The sequence below is a fragment of the Dipodomys spectabilis genome, unplaced genomic scaffold (genome assembly GCF_019054845.1).
Source record: "Dipodomys spectabilis isolate Male_0828 unplaced genomic scaffold, ASM1905484v1 ptg000009l, whole genome shotgun sequence".
Taxonomy (NCBI): domain Eukaryota; kingdom Metazoa; phylum Chordata; class Mammalia; order Rodentia; family Heteromyidae; genus Dipodomys; species Dipodomys spectabilis.
Genome location: NW_024870686.1, coordinates 500,656 through 522,150, shown reverse-complemented (window position 1 = coordinate 522,150; position 21,495 = coordinate 500,656). Strand labels below are relative to the sequence as shown.

At 42.6% G+C, this 21,495-nt stretch overlaps 1 long non-coding RNA gene across 1 annotated transcript; it reads left to right on the top strand.

The window, feature by feature from the left end:
- The first annotated feature begins 12,072 nt into the window (after positions 1-12,072).
- LOC122125645 lies at positions 12,073-15,437 on the top strand. The gene is made up of 3 exons (XR_006150768.1): positions 12,073-12,152; positions 14,277-14,281; positions 15,426-15,437. It is a non-coding gene; the product is annotated as an uncharacterized LOC122125645 (long non-coding RNA).
- Positions 15,438-21,495: the final 6,058 nt, after the last annotated feature.

Genomic DNA, 21,495 nt, shown 5'->3' with positions numbered 1-21,495 from the left:
TCTAACAACAACAGATGCTGGAGGGGATGTGGATAGAAAGGAACCTTATTTCATTGTTGGTGGGAGTGTAAACTTGTTCAACCACTTTGGAAAGCAGTATGGAGGTTCCTCAAAAGACTTCACATAGAGCTCCCCTATGACCCAGCAATCCCACTTTTGGGCATTTACCCAAATGTTTACAAACAAGACCACACTAAAGCTACCAGCACAACTATGTTTATTGCAGCATTATTTAGCATAGCTAATATATGGAACCAACCCAGATGCCCTTCAGTAGATGAATGGATCAAGAAAATGTGGTATATATATACACAATGGAATTCTATGCCTCCATTAGAAAGAATGGCATTGCCCCATTTGTTAGGAAATGGAAAAACTTGGAAAAAATCATATTAAGTGAAGTAAGCCAGACCCAAAGAAACACAGGTCCCATGGTTTCCCTTATTTGCAATATCTAGTATATGTATGAGTCAAGCGGAAAAGGTCAGATAATGTGATGTTAGGAAAATGAACCCTTAGATATGTATTTTAATGTTTTTTTTCTTTCATGGGATTGTTTCTAACACATTTATAAGATTATTTCTTGGTTGCTTTGTATGTCCCTCCCCCACAGTATAACCCCCGCTTTCACTATATTTGATGTCAGTATAACTTGTGGAGGAGATGGGGAAAAACAAGTCGTTTAAGGATTCAGGTGGACCTGTTGCAACAATAAGAAGTACAAGTTGTCATGTCAAAAACGAGCTTTACAACGTCGGTGCGGGGCAGGGGAAGGATTGGGGGAGAGGGGGGAGGCTGGGAAGGGAGGTGAAGGGTAAACAAAGGAGGAGGCTGCAATGCTTGGTAAGAAATGTATGCATTATCCTACCCATGTAATTGTAATCCCTCTGTACAATATGTTCACAAATAAAATAAAATAAAAAAAAGAATTGGGGGATTTAGGAGAATTTCAAACAAAGCTATAACCCAATTGTCTATTTTTATATGGTAAATTACAATGAAGTGAAAAATATTCAGGCTTGAATTCTCAGGACATACTCCCAGAAGAAGATTTACTAGGTCAAAGGGCATTAATGTCTAAGTTTGGTACAGGCTGCCAACTCCAGAAACCAGTATCTATTTTAACCGCCCAATAGTGTATGACACACACCCAACCAGAGCAAGGCAAATGACCAGCAGGCTAAAAGTAGGGCTGCTGGTAGCTATGCACAACAACTTTCATTAGCACTACTTCAGGTGGCAGCCAGGGCAGCTGGCAGGTCTGATGCTCTGTTCTCTGTCACCTACATGTCTGTCCCCCAGCTCCTAAAACATAGGCCCCTAGGTGTCCAGAGTACATAGTATCCCTAATCCCACAGACCAGGATTCCCTACTGCCAACACAAGAGGGCATGAAAAGATGTCCTACTCACCAACCAGAAAGCCCAAGGAAATGTCCCAGGTCTGTGCAGCATTTGCTGGTTTCAGTGGCATAAATAGATGCATCGTGGCTAACTCTATGCTAACAACCCAGAAACAAAATTCCATAGAACCTGAAGATGGGAGGAGATGTGCAAAGAGGCTCACTCCAGACACCCATGCCTATTTGTTGATCCAGCCACATGATTGGCCACCAAACTTCTCTCCCCTTCTCCTTTTGTGACTCATCACCCCTGCCTGGATTCTCCTCCATATTCAACCACATCCAAGAACCTGGATAGCTGAAACTAGCCCTGGAGTTTCCAGCCTTTGAACTATAGAGCTGTCTACACTGGACCAATGCTGGGGATTCAGCTTAATCTATGAAACAGGCTGATGGTACTCTAGTCTACCATTGCTGTAGCCCGTGGTCAACCACTCATCTTCTCTACTTTGGCTGCCAAAGCATGGAAAATCTCACCTTGTGTTCCTTCTCCATTCCTCCTCCCTTTCTGTTCTACTTTTATATTTGCCAAACTCCTGACCTCAGTCTTTGTCTAGAGTTTCCCATCCAGCAGGGAGCCCACAGATCCAATAGCAAATTCAAGTTTTAGACTAGTGAACTGTATTGGATTAGACTTTGAAATCATTCTCCTATCACCTGCCTCCCTTCTTGAAACTCCTCTATCATCCTTGTCCTATGATTCAGCCCTGGAAGCAGTCAAATTCACAACCTCCAGATATGAGTCTACCAGGCTTTCACATTGCACTTTTTGTTGGAACATCTTGCTGTATACTCCACTCATCAGATAGATAATCACTAACTCTCTGCTTCAAAATGTCACTTGGGAGGCACTAGTCCCCTTGCATAACCCCTGTGACCACCAAGCCATGTCATGAGGGGCAAATAGAGTCTGAATTCCTAGTGTCAGGAGTCCCAACAGGAAACACTGTCCCTCCTGTAGCACATATTATATCCTGTATCGTGGATAACTGCAGCACCCTCGCCCCCATACTCACTTGCTTACTTTCTTTCCCATAGTTGATCCAGACAACTTTACAGACAAGGGTCTGTAAGGACCCTTGGCAATAGAGGTAGAAATAGAGGTAGAAGAAAGAGGCAAAGGGAAAAGCTGTAAGGAGAAAAGGAAATTTAAAAATGGAGAGGAGGGATGAGTGAACTGTTGAAAGGGGTGGCATTGATCAAGAAATATTCATAAACAACTCCTTTATGCAGCGACTTAAAGATATAATAATAATAACAATAATAAACTTAATGGAATAGCAAAATAACAAGGAGCAACAGAAGGAACCAGGGGATGATAGAACCTGTGATATTCCCCACCATTCATAGAGTTCTAGATCCTAAAATAAAAAAATAGAAATAATGCCTTTATTTAACAATAGAGATATAAGTGGATTATTTTAAATTCCCTATCAGGACCCACATTCTAGCTGAGTACACTCTTAAACTCCATGAGATGTATATGAAAGAGTTAAATGGAATATTCCTGCACCGAAGCAGGGAGATGTTTAACAGTGTTACAAGGAAGCATATGGGTCCCCAGGTTTTTCACCAAAGGCAATCTATTCTAAGCTTGGACTCAATCTGGAAGTCACTCTTCCCCCAAAATGAGTTGAGCTCAAACACCCTTACCCTATCACGGTGCAAGGCACTATGTTCAATAGCTCAATACAGGAGCAGCAGGCAGGGAGGGGGCCGCAAGAAACAGAAAGCTAGGATCATTCAAATAGAAATCCCAGATTAAGTAAAGCTGGCAGTTGGCATTTGGCTGATCATATTGGGAAAAAAAAGCATCCATCCTCAGGAGCATCATGGGTAAAAATGCTGAAGTAAATCTTGAGGAATTGAATACTGAGATAGACAACTGTCTGTGGTTAGGAATGAGGCCCTTGATCAAAGAACATAGCATCCCAACCCACACCATGGTGGAGGGGGAAGAATGTAGTGCTATGCACATGCCATGGGTGTATGTGAGTATTCTCCAGGGCTCATTTGTTGGGGTTGATCTCCATTTGTAGGACCCTTGGGAGATGCTACAAACTTAGGGCCCAGCAGAGACAAGTCTACTAATGGAAGAAAATCCTTGCGGAGGAGATACAAGGAGCCCATCCCCACCCCCCTGCTTCCTGGCCTCTCTGAGATGAGCAGCTTACCACCACTCCCTCCCTCACGCGCTGCCTCTTCACAAGCCCAAAGCACTGGCGCCAACAGATCATGAAATGGGACTTCCAAAACAGTGAGCCGAAATAAACCTCTCCTTTTTGTAATTTGATTTATCTCAGGCATTTGTTACAGCAATTCGAAGCTGACTAAACCAGCACAGGAGGAGGAAAAATAGCATAAGCTAGGAGAAAAGTACAGAGTAAATCATAATAAAAACTATCACTTTCTCCCCACCCCAGCCCCACGTGGTTCAGTTAATTCCTTAATGAGGATGGATTATAATTAATATAGAACTACACAGTATAATTATTGCATATAATTATGCTTGAGTTAACAGTAGAGTAAATCATGTAGAGTTTGCATTCTGTAGTATGCATTTCCAATTCATCTTTGGGAGGGGGACATGGAAGGTACTTCATAATGTCCTTCAATAAAGGGCACTTCCAGGAGTGTTCCTATCAGATGGATCCCTTTGGAGACTTCATGCAGGACTGGAATGTTCAGATTGCTTAACTTCAGAAGCCACATCCCTCACAGAATTGTGTCTTCACACCCTTACTGCTGCCAGACAGCCCAGCCCAGAGAATCAGCCACAAACAGGATGATAGAGACATCGGATCAGAGTCAGCCTCACAAATAAGGCTACTTCTTGGTCCCCTGATCACTGGGCTCTCTTGTGGGGCCTGTAATCTATTTCTGAGGGTCCCTGACTCCTCATCTCCAGTTGCGACTGTCCTTAACCTGTGTGTCTTGGGACCCCCTTTCTCTACCACATTCCCCAGGACCTTCTCGGACTATCCCCTCCCTCTTCTTCCTAGTTCTCAAGGTATAATCCATGCACCATTGATGGTCATAAAGTTCAACAGAGGAAGGATTACAGGCCTCCAGCTGCTCCAAAATGCAAATCACATGTGGTTAATGAAACTTGGACTAATAAAGGACACAGATTTTGTTGTAGGGGGGTCTAAGAGAAAAAAAAGCAGAGAGACAGAGAGAGAAGAGACAGGGAGACAGACAGACAGAGGGTACCACTTGATCTACAGGAGAATCCTAGAGGGTTGGGGAGAGCTAGCCAAACAACAGGCCTTTCCCCTCACTTCCCTTTCTTCCCACCTCTACCCTGTATAGCGGTTTCTCCCACAGGGTCTTGGCCACCACTTTGGAACAGTGGCTTTTTTTCTCCAGGTGCTGTTTTCCCTCCTGGTGGCCCCCTCCTCTGATGCCCACTGTGGCTAGAAGAATCCTCTCAAGTGAAAAGACTCCTTTAAAGCTAAATTAATCCATTAATTGTGAAGGAATCTCTACTTCCCCCTCATTAACTCTATTTCCCTGGACCCTTTTCCTCCTCTCTAAAATGTCCCCTCCCTCCTCGTCTAAAGGCTCAGAGGTCTTCTCCTCAGAATGCCTCCCTGCTGCACTGGGTTTGGATGGATGACATTAGAGCTCAGATTCCCCAGCCCAGCCCTATGGTAGCCAGAAACTTGATGAGCTGAACACCTCCCTTCCCCAGAGCTTAAACCCTCTAACTTCTTTAAAAACCAACTCCAAGCCGAGAGCCAGTGGCTCATGCCTGTAATCCTAGCTACTCAGGAGGCTGAGATCTGAGGATCACGGTTCAAAACCAGCTGGGGCAGGAAAGTCTGTGAGACTCTTATCTCCAATAAACCAAGAGAAAACTGGAAGTGGTGCTGTGGCTCAAGTGGCAGAATGCTCATCTTCAGCTGAAGAGCTGAGGGACAGCTCCCAGGCCCAGAGTTCAAGCCCCACAACCAACCAAAAAGAAGAAGAAGAAGAAGAAGAACCAACTCCAACTGGGCACTGGTAGCTCAGTCTTGTAATCCTAGCTACTCAGGAGGCTGAGATCTGAGGATAATGGTTTGAAGCCAGCCTAGGCAGGAAAGTCCATGAGACTCTTATCCTCCAATCAAACACCAAGAAACAGGAAGTAGAGGTGTGGCTCAAGTAGTAGAGCACCAGCCTTGAGGGAAAAATAGCTCAAGGAAAGTGCCACAGCCCTGAGTTCAAGCCCCAGGACCAACACACATGTACAAAAGTACCAGTTCATAAGACTAGAGATAGCCAAAACTGTTCATTAGGTAGCCTCCTGCCCTTCCACGAGAGCACCCAGATAACCAGCAAGAGACCAGCCCGCAGCCCCCCAAGATCCTGTCCCCACAGCCTGCTTCCAAAGGCCATTCTGAGATAGAACAAGTGACACTGGAAACAGCAAATCTCCCCCCACTCCACCCCTCCCCTGCTTGCCCACTGATAATAATGGGCCAAGACACTTTTATTATCATTATTAATTAGCACTTTCAAGCAATGGAATTAAATCAATATGGTGGACTGAAACTAATTTTAACAAGCCATTGAGATCAATCATTGGGACTTTTATCTACATAAATGCCACTAAACTCAGCTCGTTAGTGTAACATTAGCTGGAAAGAAAAAGAAGGGAGACTGGCGGGGTTTTAATTAGGAAGACATAAACCGAGCCACAATTTTTCTTCTTTGATTTGCTTTTAATCTCGTCTGCAAAGCTCTTCTGGTGCTGCCCAGGCTGATTTTCAATCCCAGGCCACTAGGACAGGAAGGGGAGGGGACAGAGAGAAGAGGCATGCAGGGCAGGTGGCCAGGAATACTGCAGACACCTCTATTGGGCCCGCTCCAAGATGAGCAGGTATCATTCCATGGCCCTGAATTCTCAACTCTCATGTTTTCAGTCAGCTGACCGGAGCTTCCTTTGTGTTCACTTTTGTTTAGCATTTAGTCATTTCTATAGTATATGGAAATTGTGTTCATTGATTCATTCAATAAATAACTCATTATGGACCAGGTGCTCCGCTTCTGTAATAAGAGCATTAAAAAAAAAAAAACAGACAGAAATGAGCCAGATGTGTAGCTTAGTCCCTGGAAGGTAAAGACCATAAGTTATTTTCCTGTCTACACCCCTTCCCTGCATCTGGCCCTGTATTCTGCATCTATATGCATACATGTTTGCAATGAGTATTAGTTTTCCATTCCTATAACAAGATCATGATAATTTGGGCTCAGGGCTCAAATCCATGACTGGTTGGCTGCATTGTTTTGTGCCTGTGGCAAAGCAGCACATCATGGCAGGAACACTCTTCCACCCCTGTAACAGCTATCATCTTGTGACCACAAAGGAGAGAGAGGAGCTAGAGAGCTGCAATACTGTTCAAGTGCATGCCCTCAAAGACCTAAATACTTCCCAGCTGCTAGGTCCTACCTCGTAAAGTACAAGAACCTGGGACAAACCACAACAGGAAGAGTATCTAAGGACCTCCCACCTTTGCCTACATGTTCTATCCTGCCACACTGAACCCTCCCTGACCCTTGTTTTGCCCTCCCTTAGTCAGTCTTCTTTCCTGATAAGTGTGGTTTCTTATTCTTTCAGATCATTCTAGGTCATACAGGTATGGAGGTCTGGGCTCCCTCAGCCACTCATTGACAACCATCAGTTTGGGTAGAGGTCTTTTGCCTCCTCAGCTGAACGGTGAAGGCAGACTCTGGACTCTAGTGACCTTTTCATCCTTCATGTCTCCTACAAAGGCTGACATGGAACCAGCACTCATTCAGAATTGTACACAAGCCTGGAATGATCTATGTGTTTAGAGACCTGGATAGAATCACAATCAGCTTGGATAGCTCATCTTCCTCTTCCTTTGGTACACTTTTGTAATATTTCTTTCCTCTGTTTCCCAACACAAAGTCAATGTCCTGGGTATGTCTTACACATGTCATTGCTTTTCTGGCTCACTTCACTTTCTCTGCTTGCTTCAGAAAGGATTCTCACCTTTCCGAATCCTATTGACATTCCAGGCCTGCACTACCACCCCGTGCTGATTAGCCTCCTGATCAGAGGAACCTGCCCTGATCTCGCCCTACTGGGCCACCTGGGTGGAATTCCTCACAGACTGCCTTCCTCTAATTGCTGTTAGCTGTGCCCAACTTTCATGCAGGATTTGGAATCCAAGTTTTCTCATGTGGTCCTGGCTCTGGGAAGCAAATCATTCCTCAGTGGGGACAGAGAGCCTAGGGTCACTCTTAGGGTATTAATATGAAATGTTCCCTCTTAGGCTCATGTGTTAAACGTTTGGTCACCATCTAGTGGTGCTATGTTGGGAAGAGATGGAAATTTTGGAAGATGAAGCCTAGCCTAGCTGGATGATATAGACCACAGAGAGCCATGGCTTTGAAGGTCAACTCTTGTTTCCTACTTCTCCACCCCCTCTTTCTCCTTCCTGGCCTCCATGAGGAGAGCAACTCTGCTATTCACACCCTTCCATCATGATGTTCTGCCTCACTATGGCCCAGAAACAGTGAAGCCAGCCAACTGAAACCTCTAAAGCCAAGAGCCAAAATAAATCTTTCTTCCTGTGAGATGCATTTTTTCACAGCTACAAAAATCTATCATAGTCACAAAGTCCCTGCCAGTCATTGTGTTCATAAGTTACCTACCTAACCTTGCTGGGCCCTAGTTTCCTTACCTATGAAATGGGGTTATTGTAGAAATTAAGTGAATTAATACACATGAAGCAGTTAGCACTATGCACAGTTGATCAATGTCATCATTGATGTACTGGTTACTATGTCATTTGGTGTCAAATGATGTGATGTGATTCCCATAACAATTTATTAGAACTTTCCTACAAGAAAAGGTTTCACCTGATCTGTTAACAGTCCACTAATCAGATATATCTCTCAAGACAAAATAATATATTAAACTTTTAGATCAATTCTACCAGCCCCTTATAAGTCAACTTATGGCAAGTCAATCTGTAAATCCAGCTCACCCTACATATACTAGCAAATACACTTGCATGGCCAAAGGCCTAGATCTTGGAGACTACCAAGTTACCACCAACTTGGGGCTCAGTCTCTGAAGTTAGCAAATCTTTATGAATTACATGTATTTGGGGTTCCATTGTTTTATAGAATTGTTTCATAGAATCCTCAAGCTTTGGCTTCTTCAGCTACAATATGGGGTAAATGTAAGGATTCCTGTGTCAAATGAGTACTGGTAAGGACTGAATGAGAAACTGAATGGGGAACACTTGACTGTGGCTTTGAATAGATAGGTGTTTAGTGATGGCTAATTCCAAGAGCTATTAAGTGGTATTCCATCTCATCACCTTTGTTTCATGCTTTTATCAATTGAAACAATATTTCAGAGTAGGGCTTGTATTCCCAGCACTCACAATGCTGACACAGGACAGTCTCAGGTTCAAGGCCAGCCTGAGCTACATAGCAAGACAGTCCCAAAAGAAATAAACACACACAAAAATTAAAAGCTAATGCTTTATATTTAAAAAGCCTTTCCATATATGTTATCTAGTGTCATGACACATACTCCCAAACTGATAGAGAAGAAAGCTGGGAACAGACTGGTGGTTTCCAGGGACTGGAAGTGAGGTGGGAAATAAAGGGTTGGTCAAATGGTACAATATTCCAGTTGGTCAAGGTGACACAGTTCCACAGATCTGTGGTGCAGTGCATAAAATAATATGTATAATTATGATATATATTTGGCAATCACTAAGATAGCAAGTCTTAACTGTCCTCACTAAATCTCTCCCACACAGAGGTTATAATACAAAATGATACTCATTAGAGCTTCATGTGGTAATCATATATATATATATATATATATATATGTATGTATATATACAATTTGTATATATGTCAAAGCACCACATTGGCAGGGTGCTGGTAGTTCACATCAGTAAACCAATCCTAGCTTATTTGGGAGGCTGAGATCTGAGCATCAAGGTTTAGAAGTCAGCACAGACAGTAAAGTCCATGAGACACTTACCTCTCATTAACTAGCACAAAACCAGAAGTGGTGGTGTGGTTCAAGTGGTAGAGCACCAGCTTTAAACAGAAAAGCCAAGGAAGAGCATGAGGCTCTGAGTTCAAGACGTAGTACCAGCACACATACACACACAAAGCACCACATTAAACACAATTGATATATGCAATCTTTTTGCCACTTATACCTCAGTAAACCAAGAAAAATCAAGAGCCAATTTATCTGAGGCTCCAAAGGAGCACAGAGTAGCCACTTGTCTGAACCCAGCAGATATGTCCCAGCTCTAAGATCTCTGAACATCATAGACCTTTAGGCCTTTGACATGCCAGCGACCAAGTAAGTAGCAACCAAAGCCCTCAAATGAAGCCTAGTGGTTCAGTGCTCAGCCTGAAGAAGTGGAACTCAAGAGCCTTCCTGGACAAGAATTCAGAATGTGAAAGGAGGTACTGGAAGATTCCAGCTCTGAGCATGGCCATGCACTCCCTGACAGCAAAGATAGATACCTAGAGGCCACCATGACATGACAGGAACCTCAAAGATTTCAACATGCATGTTAATGATGCTTTAGCTGGTTCCCTGGACTCCTATGATGATTTTATATGTGGCCTCCAGTCAATAATGAAGAGGAGCTCTGCTCCTCTAAGGAGCTGGAAATCCTAGGTGCCCCTATCAACCATGGCTGCTTGCCTGTCTGCTACTTAACACCATCAAGGAGCAGGACTCCTGAAAGTCCCAGAGTGGCAGCTCTCCCAGCTCTTAGAGAACCTGTCTACGTTGGAGAACTGGGTAAGACCTTGAGTGGAGATGAAATGACTTTGACAGGAAGTGGTACTGAAACTTTGTTCTCCTTGTATTTGTTTTCTTCTCTCCCTACCCATGCTCCCTGTATCACTGCATGTGTGTGTGTGGGGGGGGGGGGGGAGAGGAGGAGTAATGGAGACCTTTTCCACCCTAAACCCAGTGTTATATATAACCCTGTATATCCTTCTCTGCTCAGATTGGTTGAGCTCAGGTTCACCATCTGCTTGTGATTGGCTAGTTTGAATAGGGTAAGATATGGAGGTGACTTAGAAATAAGATTAACAGTACGTAAGTAATCTCATAATATACCCACAGCCTCTGCTAGTTCTTGAACGACCTGAGGTGTGTTTTAATTTCATTTTGAAAAGAAACCAGTTTAAGACAAAACCTTACAGTTCAGAGCAAGTCCTCTTTTTCCTTAACAAGAGCCAAGCCACCGGGCCAAAGCAAGAAGAACTAAGCAACATATTTTGATAGAAAAGATGGTTTTTCTTCCAGGAGCCTGGCTGCAGTTGAACCAGGAGAGAATATGTGTGCAGACCTGAGTTGCTATAGCTCTAGGACTTGTGTGAGAAAGAGGCCCTAGACCTGCGGTGGATATAGGTGTAGCATCCTGCATCTCTGCCCTTCCCTCTGCATCCACAGGTGATCACTAATGTCCTCGTCCTTCTCAAGCATATGGTCTGTGGGCCTTTGTGTCTCTTTCTCCTTTGTGAACAGATAGACTATAGCAGCCAGGGACCTTGGGAAAGGCAGCCCCATAGCCTGGCTCTCATAGTCTTTTTTCTTTGATTCTGAATAAGTCTTGCTTGCTTGCTTGTTTTAAACTGACCACTTGGAAGAGATCCTTGGTTATCTATGTTCTCAGGCCCTGTCTCTGCCCCTAGCCTGTTGGAGTAGGACACTTGCTTTCCTGTAGCCCAAAGAGTCTCTGGGTCACTGGCAGACAATGAGAGCTGCCTCCAGCAAGAACAGAGGATCCTTGTGATTGACTAGCTGCAGAGAACAAGTAGTGGTTTAATAGGAAATCTCTAAAAGGAGAAGCAAGCTGCCAAATTAGCATTTCTTGCCCAGCCTTGTTCATATAGAATTTGGGTCTTTCCCTTACTCTTGAACAATAATATTCAGATTAAGTATGGTCATTGTGGTAAGAGATGAGAAAAGAAAATATAGAGACACACAGAAACAGACAAATGCAAATCTATGAATGGCTATATTTGGATGTCATAAGCACAAAATCCATGTCCAAAAAGAGTGAATTTTGTACACGAGAATGCTGAGCGATGAGTATGTTGGATTGTGTGGTATCGATTGTGTGTGAGCCCTGAGTCCAGTTCCTGTGAAGGAACCTTGAATGACAGCCATTCCGCTCAATGTTAGATACATATCTAAAACAGGTATGGTTCTCTCAAGGTAATTCATGCATTGACTGTTCACTGAAAAAAGGTATCACAATATGGTTGGGTGTATTCAGCAACAGGGCAACAACAGCTATCTGTGTTTACCAGAGATGTAGCTTTCTAGGGAGAGGTTTTCCTCTCCTTGTTAGATCTTCCCAGAACAGTCCCTCCCTGCTTCCTCTTGGTGAAAGACAGCAGATAGCCCTATCAGAAATCATCCTCCTGAAACCAGTCATCTCCTGCCTGCCAATCACCTGACTGAGAGACTGCAAAAGACTCCAGTCTCTGAGGTTACTTCCTCATCTGCTGAGATCACTTCCTGAACTGCCCCAGTCACACCTCCTTGGGACAGTGAGAAGGTCCCAATCCCTTCCACATCCTCTATGGTCACACCTCCCCGGCTTTCTCGATATAATCCCTCTCAACCACCCTTCCCTTCCACCCGCTTTTTGTCTTCTCTCTGCACACCTCCAGCTCATGCAGGTTGGCAGTTTGCTCTCCCCACAAAAAACTCTTTTCTGCCTGAACCACGTGTCACGCTCTCTTTGGCAAAGCTTACAGTCCTCATCACAGCAATGTGAACATTGCTCTGTGGACACTCGGCGGCTTGCATTCTCTTCCCTGAAAACAGAAACATGCTCCAAACCTGTCTCCCTCCCCATTCTGCTCCTCATCCTCCAAATCAGCCCCAAGGAGTGTCCACAACCAGCTGAGGAAGAAGTTGAAAGTGAAATTTCAGATAGAAACTTGATTGAACCTTTAGTGAGGAGCCTGAGCTGGTTGTGGCCCAGAGTTTGAATGTGTAGGATTGCCAGGAAGTGTTGGAAGACACCCCAGTACCACTGTAGCCCCATCTTCCTCCAATGAGGTCCAATGGCCTCCCCCAGGCTGGTGTGGGGCCACGGGGACCCAAGGGAAGCAGCCTTCATTTTTCCTAACACTTTCATTAAATCCAAACCAACTCACTGAAGTGGCTCAAAGGGGAACAAGTTTCACTTGTTTAACTAAGCAAACAGATGAGTTCTGACCCTTTTTCAAGTTTCTTTGCCCAGTGAGAGCTAGGCTGGGTAGAGACTCTCATCTCCACCATACATCCTACCCTGAAGACCTAAGAAGATGAAACTGAACAACCAAGCTGTGTAAGATGGTCACATCACAGATTGGTCTCTGCTGCTGAGAGAAAGAGCTGGCAATGGGGAACTGAAGGAAGATTCAAGGGGCCATGTTTGAGTCTTGATCCAGTCAGGTGAATGAGAAGAAAAGGGTTAGTGGAGGGTTTGGTGTTAAGATGAGAAAATTGGCACATGCAGACACGTTCCTACGTGAGACATGTCACCCATTGCCATTTGTCAGGTATTATGAATATGTATATTCATAAGATTCAGCTCATCAGACTTCTATGCAGTCTTGGTGATGAATTTCCTGTGCTATATTTCCTGTGTTCCGAAGACAGATAACACTATGAGAAGCTCAAATAAAAAGAAATTCCATTTGGGCTCTAGTGGCTCAGGCCTGTAATCCTAACTACTCAGGAGGCTCAGATCTGAGGACTGAGGTTCGAAGCCAACCCAGGCAAGAAAGTCTATGAGACTCTTATCTCCAATTAATCACCAAATAATTTTTTAATGGAAGAGGGACTTTGGTTCAAGTGATGAAGTGCTAGCCAAGAGAAAATAAGCTCAGGAACAGCACCCTAGCCCTGGGCTCAAGCCCTGGGACCAGCACCATAAAAGCAATTCCAAACATTAAAAAAAGGAAAAGATAGAGATGTTGCTTAAGCAATATAGTGCCTGCTTAGCAAGCATAAGGCCCTGAGTTCAAACCCCAGGAAGAGGAGGAGGAGGGGGAGGAGGAGGAAGGAAAGAAGGGAGGGAGAAAGGGAGGAAAGAAGGAAGGAAGGAAGGAAGGAAGGAAGGAAGGAAGGAAGGAAAGAAGGAAGGAAGGAAGGAGGGAGGGAGGGAGGGAGGGAGGGAGGGAGGAAAATTATAAGTAGAACTGCCTGAAATTTAAAGTTTCTACAGAATAAAAGAAACAATCTTCAGAAATACGGACATTCCACTAAAGGGGAGAAAAATCTTTACCAGGATTACAGGGATAAGTCATAAGCACTCAGCTTTTGGCTTCTTTTTCATAACCTCATAGCCTTTTTCCACTGAATAATTTCCTCAGTTCCTTCATATCCCTAGGGAATGATCTGATTTTCTTGAGAATATTCCTGTATCAGCTATGTCATGAGACCACCTAAGGGGTCTGCAGTCACAATGATGCTCTCCTAGTGTTTTCTCAGTGCTTTCTATACCTCTGTCTATCTTTTCCTCATACAAACTCTTGAAGCATCTCAAGAAATTCAGCTCTGGCCAAACTGGTATACTATGTTCAGCAAAACAGAAGAATCAGTTCTCCTACCACAGTTTTCTAGGTTTGTTTTCATTAGCAAGTCAGGGCTTAAGCTGGCTATGGAGTTCAAGCCAACACACCTGTATTAATGCCAGGAGGAGAATGAGCAGGAATTCTAGAAATGTCCTTCCAAACTGAGTCAGCTTCCTTCAAGAAGACTGCTCAGAAGAACTACATACTTACATCTCCCTGACTTCAACTCAGTCACAAGGTCACACATTGCTCCAAGAGCGACACAGTAAAAACTGAGGACCTAGTAGAGTAGGTGGGGGTGGGGGGAGGAAGGGATAGTAGGAAAAAACAAAGGAGAGGGTAACACTGTATGACAAAAAATGTACTCATTACCTTACTCATGTAACTATAACCCCCCAATACAGCATCTTTATAAGAAAATATTTTAAAAATCTGAGGACCTATAATTAAAAAGAATTAAAAGGAAAGGCAGACTAAGTATTTGGGGTAGGCAATCAATGGCCTCCACTAAAAACTTAGAATAAAGGACTTCACCCTCATGCTCTGGTGTCCTTTTACCATTTCCCCATTTCTTACCTGCCTGGAGGCTCTTCTACCCTTTTCTACCTAACAAAAAAAGCAGAGTAAGAACACAACACCATGCTACATTGAATGCTAGTCATTTATTTTTCCTATCATTCATCTTTTTTTACTATTTGAATTTGACTTTTTTACTGTTCACTTTCCACGTGTATTCTTCTCCCATTCCTTTGTTGCTTGGGTCTGCCCAGGGCTTTCAAGGCTAGTGGATAGTCTGTAAGAGCCAAGAGGACTCTGATCTTGAATCTATTATAATAAAGCTTCAGCGGGGCACTGGTGGCTCACACCTGTAATCCTACCTACTCAGGAGGCTGAGATCTGAGGATTGCAGTTCAAAGCCAGCCTAGGCAGGAAAGTCTATGAGACTCTTATCTCCAATAAACCACCAGAAAACCAGGAAGTGGTGCTGTGGCTCAAATGGTAGAGCACTTGCCTTGAGCTGAAGTGATGATGGACAATGCTCAGGCCCAGAGTTCAAGCCCCATGGCCAACAAAAAAACAAAGCTCCAAAGCCAGAATGGGTTTAACAAGTCAGTACAGCTCTTAAGTTGTTTTAGCTTACTTTTTGGGAAGAGTTCATACTCTAGGAGAATCTGGTCCAGACTATGCCTTTCAATGTCTTACTTGTAAGAAATGATGGACTTCCTCACAGAATATTTCATGGTAAAGTATGGGGCAAGGCAAAACCCAGTGCATCTTCTGCAAGGTATATGTGGATTTACTACAACTTGTGGGACATCTGGTGTTACACTGAGATAGTTTCCTACCTGGGCCTCCCAGGCTGGAATCCCATCATTAGGACAGATCACCATCAAACCTGGAACTCATCAGCACAGAAAGAGCTGTTGGGATGCAAGTCTCCTTCTCATGAGCCCTTCTGTTCACAAAAGGCCCCTGGTATCTCTGCTTCACATCTTAGATGTGGAAAGAATGAGGGAGTTATGGCAAATGTGTGTGTAAGCTAGATGCCAATATTCCATGAAGAAAGGCCAGAAGGAGGACTGAGGAAATTCCTGAGGAAAGAACCCTAGACTATAGAGGACAAGCCACTTTTTGCAAGGCAATTATCAAATTTCATACAAGTGTCTAGGTTGATCTCCCTTTCATTTTCTTCTTTTGTGTAGTAAAGATATGTTTAAGAGATCTTATCTTTGTGTTCTATACAGTAAAAAGGGAGAGGTCTTGGTCAATACTTAGCATAAGGGTTAAAGAGGAAGTAGTTTTTTTTTCCTTCCCATGCCTCTTGTTAAGGTAACAGCCAAAATTATCATTGCTGAAGAGACAAGAATTGATTTAGCCCAATAAAAGTAATAGTCTATGTACAAAAACAAAGAAGCAAAATTACTTGACAAAGAAGCACGTGGAGTACAGTGGAAAAGAATTAATAGTTTGAGTCAGAAAACCTGGATTTGAATCCCTGTTCTGTCGTAAGTCTGACCCAAAGCCAATTACTTAGTACTCCTTCTCCTCAGAGAGATAACAGAATCCACTTCACAGTAATGTCTGAATGTGATATAAACAGGATGTAAAAGTAGCATGTATTGTTTAAGACTAGATGTGTGTATGAATGCTTTAGGGAACGTGGAAGAGGAAACACCAGAGAAAAGACTCTGAAGTTCCTTCTCTATAGTTAGGTATTTTTCATCTGCTAGAATACCAGCATCCCTTCACTCATCCCACACATGAAACACAAGGACTAGTTACTCCTCGTAAGTATTTCAAGATTCAACAGCCCTACATATAAATTTGAATGGAACACCTAACACTAAAGCACTCTTTCCCAAGCATTAAGAGGAAAAGAATCAGCAGAGATCAACTCTCCTCTGGCAATTAGACTTTATTAGACCACTGGAGATAGTAAGCAAACAGTAATTCTCTTGTTCCAAGAGTTTAGTATGGGGGATCTGCCCAATGCTGAGGGCGTCCATCCCATTATATATTCAAAAACTGGAAGAAAAATTGAAGACAAGATCCATGGAGTCATGAGGCTTCTCTGAGATGGATTCATGCCAAAAGTCACTGATCATTTGACCACCAGAAGTTTCTACTTTGCCTAATGGCAAATCTGAGCTATTTATCTAGTAAATTAGGGTTTCCTTTGCCACCAGGCCCTGTAACTCTAGTAAATGGCCAGAAGCACCTCTGAGCAGACTTGGAGGAATTTGCAGAATCTGGATGAAGTGGTATTGCATATTCTTCCTCAAGGGAGCCATCTCCCCATTCTGAAAAAGAACTGAGCCCAACATACTTTGGGGCTTACACCAGGACACTAGTTCAGAGGCTAGTATGAGCCAGTATCCATGACTCACATCTATAATCTTAGGCACTCATGAGGCTGAGCTCTGAAGATCTTGGTTTCCATCCAGTCCAAGCAGAAAAGGTCCTTGGGAGTCTTTTATTCTATGTGTACTGTCTTGGGACTTGAACTCAGGGACCTACATGCTGTCCTTGAACTTTTTTTAGTTTTTGGTTTTTGCTCAAAGCTAGCACTCTACCACTTGAGCCACAGCTCCACTTCCAGGTTTTGTTTTTGGTTTTTGTAGTTCATTTCTCAGACTTTTCTAGGATTACAGGTATGAGCCACCAGCACTTGGCTTCAGTGAGACTCTTTTTTTTTTTGCCTTTTTTAATATATATTTTTTATTGTAAAGATACTGTACAGAGGGTTACAGTTACATGCGCAAGGTAATGAGTCCATTTCCTATCAACCATTGTTATACCCAGTAACCACCAAAAAGCCAGAAATGGAGCTATGGCCCAAGTGGTGCTATGGCTCAAATAGTAGAGTACTAAACTTGAGCAAAAAAAAAAGAGGAAGAAGAAGAAGAAAAAGCTCAGGGATAGCTCCCTGGCCCTGAGTTCAAGAAGAAAGAGGTGTGGGGAGAGTGAGGGGAAGAGGAAGAGAGGGAGGGAATGAGGGAGCAAGGGAGAGATGGAGGAAGGGAGGGAGGGAGAGAGAAAGAGAAGGAAGGAAAGAAGGAAGGATGTGAGGGAGGGAAAGAAAGGAAGGAAGGGGGTGGGAGGGAAAAGAAAGGGAAGAAGGCAAGGGAAAGAAAAGAGAAAAGAAAGAAAAAAGAGAGAGAAAGAAAGATAGAAAGGAAGAAAGGAAGGAAGAAAGAAAGAGAAAGAAAGTAAGAAAGAGAGAGAGAAAGAAAGAAAGAAAGAAGGGAGGGAGGGAGGGAGGGAACAAACGAGGGAGGGAAGGAAAAAAAAGATTCTCCATTCCATTGTTCCAAGTCAGGTTAAGCTTCTAGAAATGTGCCCTCCAACATTTCTGCTTTATTCAAGATGTAAAATTATAGTAGGATGGCTATCTATCTCTTTCCTACAGACACAGTGATCAATTAGACTCTGCTGAAGATCCCAACAGGTCATCCTGCTTACCTCTATGTCCCTGATGCCCCTTACAGTAATGATCTTGGGTAACTTAGAGCTATTCTTTGGCCTCTACTTCTTCAGAGTCCCTGTGGAAATCAGGAAGTATGTATAGCAGCTACATTCCCATCTCTACAGTTTCACAAAGGAAGTCAGCATAACATTCTCATAGATGCTGCTGCTTTCATCACTAATGAACCCCAGCCTTTCCTTAATAAAAGAACGTCTTCTAGGGCTTCTTGAGGGATGTGATGAAGGTGAGTATGATGATGCACAGTTTGCCTACAATAAATCCATTCTAATATCTGTATCTTGTAAACACTTTTGAATCCATTTTCTATATTATGCCACTACTACACTGAATATGGTCCATTGTGGAATCAAAGTTTCAATCAACCAATCAAGTAAACTAACCTTCAGAGCTACTTACAATGTCAGACCCATAGTCTCTGGACATAGCCAGTTATGCTTGATTCCATTTTATGTTCTGTCCTGCTGTTTTTGTTTTTGTTTTCATATTGTTTGGTTCTGTGCTAGCCCTGAAATTTGAACTCAGAACCTGGGTACTGTTCCCTGGATTTTTTGCTCAAGGCTAGCTCTCCTAGCACTTGAGACACACTTCCACTTCTGGCTTTCTGCTGAGTAATTGGAAATAATGGACTTTTCTGCCTGGGCTGGCTTCAGACTTTGATCCTCAGCTAGATCTCAGCCTCTAGAGTAGTGAGGAGAATTACAGGCATGAGCCACCAGCAACCCATATTATCCTGTTTGTTTTAACCCCCAAAGAAATCATTCCCACACACTATGCTGATGATAACTGGCTGATGATAATTGGTATTTATGTTGGAATATAAGCTTTTTTGTCAGGTCAGATGGTTGCAATAAATAATAAAGAGAATAAAGGCTGGGAAGCCTGAAAACAATAGCAGCCCTTTTCAAGGCACCTTCTCCAGAGAGGTTAGTATCCATTCAACAAAAGAAAAAACTGTTCTCTCTGAAGGTAGCTTAGAGAGACTTGGGAGTTAAGATTCTCAGGTTCAAGCAAATCAAGGTAGAGACTTGGTATGGGCTGTGACTTCAAATTATGTTATAGCTCCACAACCCCCACACAACTAAATTCCAAGTTGACTTTTCCTCAAGACTGGCCCTGTACTTGCAAATCAATTCTTCAGGTAACTCTCTTTTAGAAGCACCCTGATTGTTTGAACATTTGAGCACCAGCTTAAAGACCTGAGCTTGTTGTATCTGTTGTAAATTCTTGGATACAACTGGAAGTAGCCACTGTACATCAGAGTTGTTGAAGTTGTTTCTTATTGACATGTAGATCAACTTGGTCCCTGAGACACTGACTGGTACAGTATTTTACCATAAGCACCCAGAGGTGATGGGTTTTCACTTTCCACTGTATAAATGGAGTCACAGTAACTTGGAGTTTAACATTGATTCAAGGATAGTAAACGAATGGAATGAAACCTAGACTTTTTTTTTTCCTTTTTTCTTGCCAGTTTTTAGGCTTGAACTTTGGTCCTGGGAGCTTTCTCTGAGCTTTTGTGCTCAAGACTACTGCTCTGATACTTGAGCCACAACTCCACTTCCAGTTTTTTATGGTTAATTTAGGAGTCTCATGAATGTTCCTTCCCAAGCTGGTTTCAAACTTCAGATCTCAGCTTGCTAAGTAGGTAGGATTACAGGCATGAACCACTTGGAAAAATCCAGACATTTTTTAGGGTCTTTTTCCTGTGGTACTTCTGTTGCCAAACATTATACCAATATCCTATCAGGAAATCAGACTTTGGTAGGAATATCAACAGAAAACTATAAATATAGGCCAATGGTAACCCAAGTAATAAGCAAAAAGCACTATTACAGCTGAGCCCCAATGAGGTTCAGTTTATCAGAATAAGAAGCTTACAATAGGAATCTCCAAAGTCTGAAGTACCTATCACTGAGGAAGATCAAACTTGGTTGCTAAAGGCTTCTCAGGAGCACATAAAGAGGAACCCCAGAAATCTGGGCTCAGCCTCTGAAGGGCCATAATGAAGCTGGGTCAGGAAACACTGAAAGAAGCTGAAGGGTAGAGCTCATTGCTGCTCCCAAGGTGAGGGACCCTCAGCAAAGCAGAACTTTCTTCCTTTTGACTTTCATGTTTGTCTAGAATCTTCCACCCTAGAAAGCCAGACAACAAAAGAGAACAATTGTTTGTAGAGTCTCAGCATGGGCACCACAGAACAGGAAGCACAGGGTACTTAGAAATAAAAGATGAGAGCCTAAGAACCAGTTCAAACAAACCTTACTAAAACCAACATTAAAAATAGAAAACATAGTATGTTCTGACCATTAAGCAGAAGTCAAAAGTCTTTCTTTAATATAATCACCCCAGATGACTTCCCCCAACACATCCTTCTAATTATTCAATAAAGAACCCATTCCGTTGTGTGAAGTCTTCTCCCTAACTCAGCATGAAGCTAGCATAGCCTTTATATCAAACTAAGCAAAAGATAGTAAAAAAAAAAAAAGTTGTATCCCTATGTCATTCTTGAACATAGAAAAACCCAAAACAAAATTCTATTTACATGCACCTAGCAATAGGTAAAAAAGATAATAAATCTTACCAAATTAGATTCATTCCAAGAACAAACCAAGTTGATTAAATGTTATAAAATCAAATAATATAATTCAACACATTAGCATTTTAAAGAAAATATCATTTGAACATCTCAATAGATGGAGTAAAAAGGTACTTGGTAAAATTAATGCCACTTCATAATTTTTTGAAATACTTTTAGTGCCAAGAAATAAAAGTAATTTGCTTAGTATGATAAACTTTATCTGTTTAAGAATTACAGAGAGTATATTTGTGTTCAATTTAGATTACTACAATGAAATATTTAAGGCAACTAACTTTATAAAAAGAAAATGTTCATTTAGTTTGCAGTCTGGAGGGGGGGGGTTCAAGTCAAGGTCAGACAACATCATTCATTTGGCCTCTGGTAAGGATGATATACCATGTATATCATAATGCCATCATGAGCCAGGAAGGAGAGAGGAAGGAAGGGGAAGTAGGAGGAGGAGAGATAAAGAAGGAAAGAGAAAGAGAGAGAGAAAGAGAGAGAGAGAGAAAGGAGTTCTGCAATCCCCTCTGAAGCCATGCCTCCAAAGACCTATGGACTTCCTACTAAGTCCCACCTCTTCAAGATCCTCAGACCTGCCCCAATACAGCCACTCTGGAAATCAACCATTAAGACAGAGACCTTGGGGAAGTGCTATCCCTAAAAACCCCATAGCAAATTATTGTAGTTAAGGCTGTTTGAATGGTTCCCACGCGAGAAGTAGAACAAACAATAGATTCTTCTCTGACCTTTTCTCTCAACATTGTACTAGAGGTGCCTGTCTATGCACTAAGGCAAAAACAATCAAAGGGATATTGCATGAAAACAAACATTTATATATGTATATATATATACATTTATATATAGATAATATGATTACATCCATGTGCAGATCATTTTACTGGAATTAATGGGAGATATTTCAAGATACTAGGAAACATAA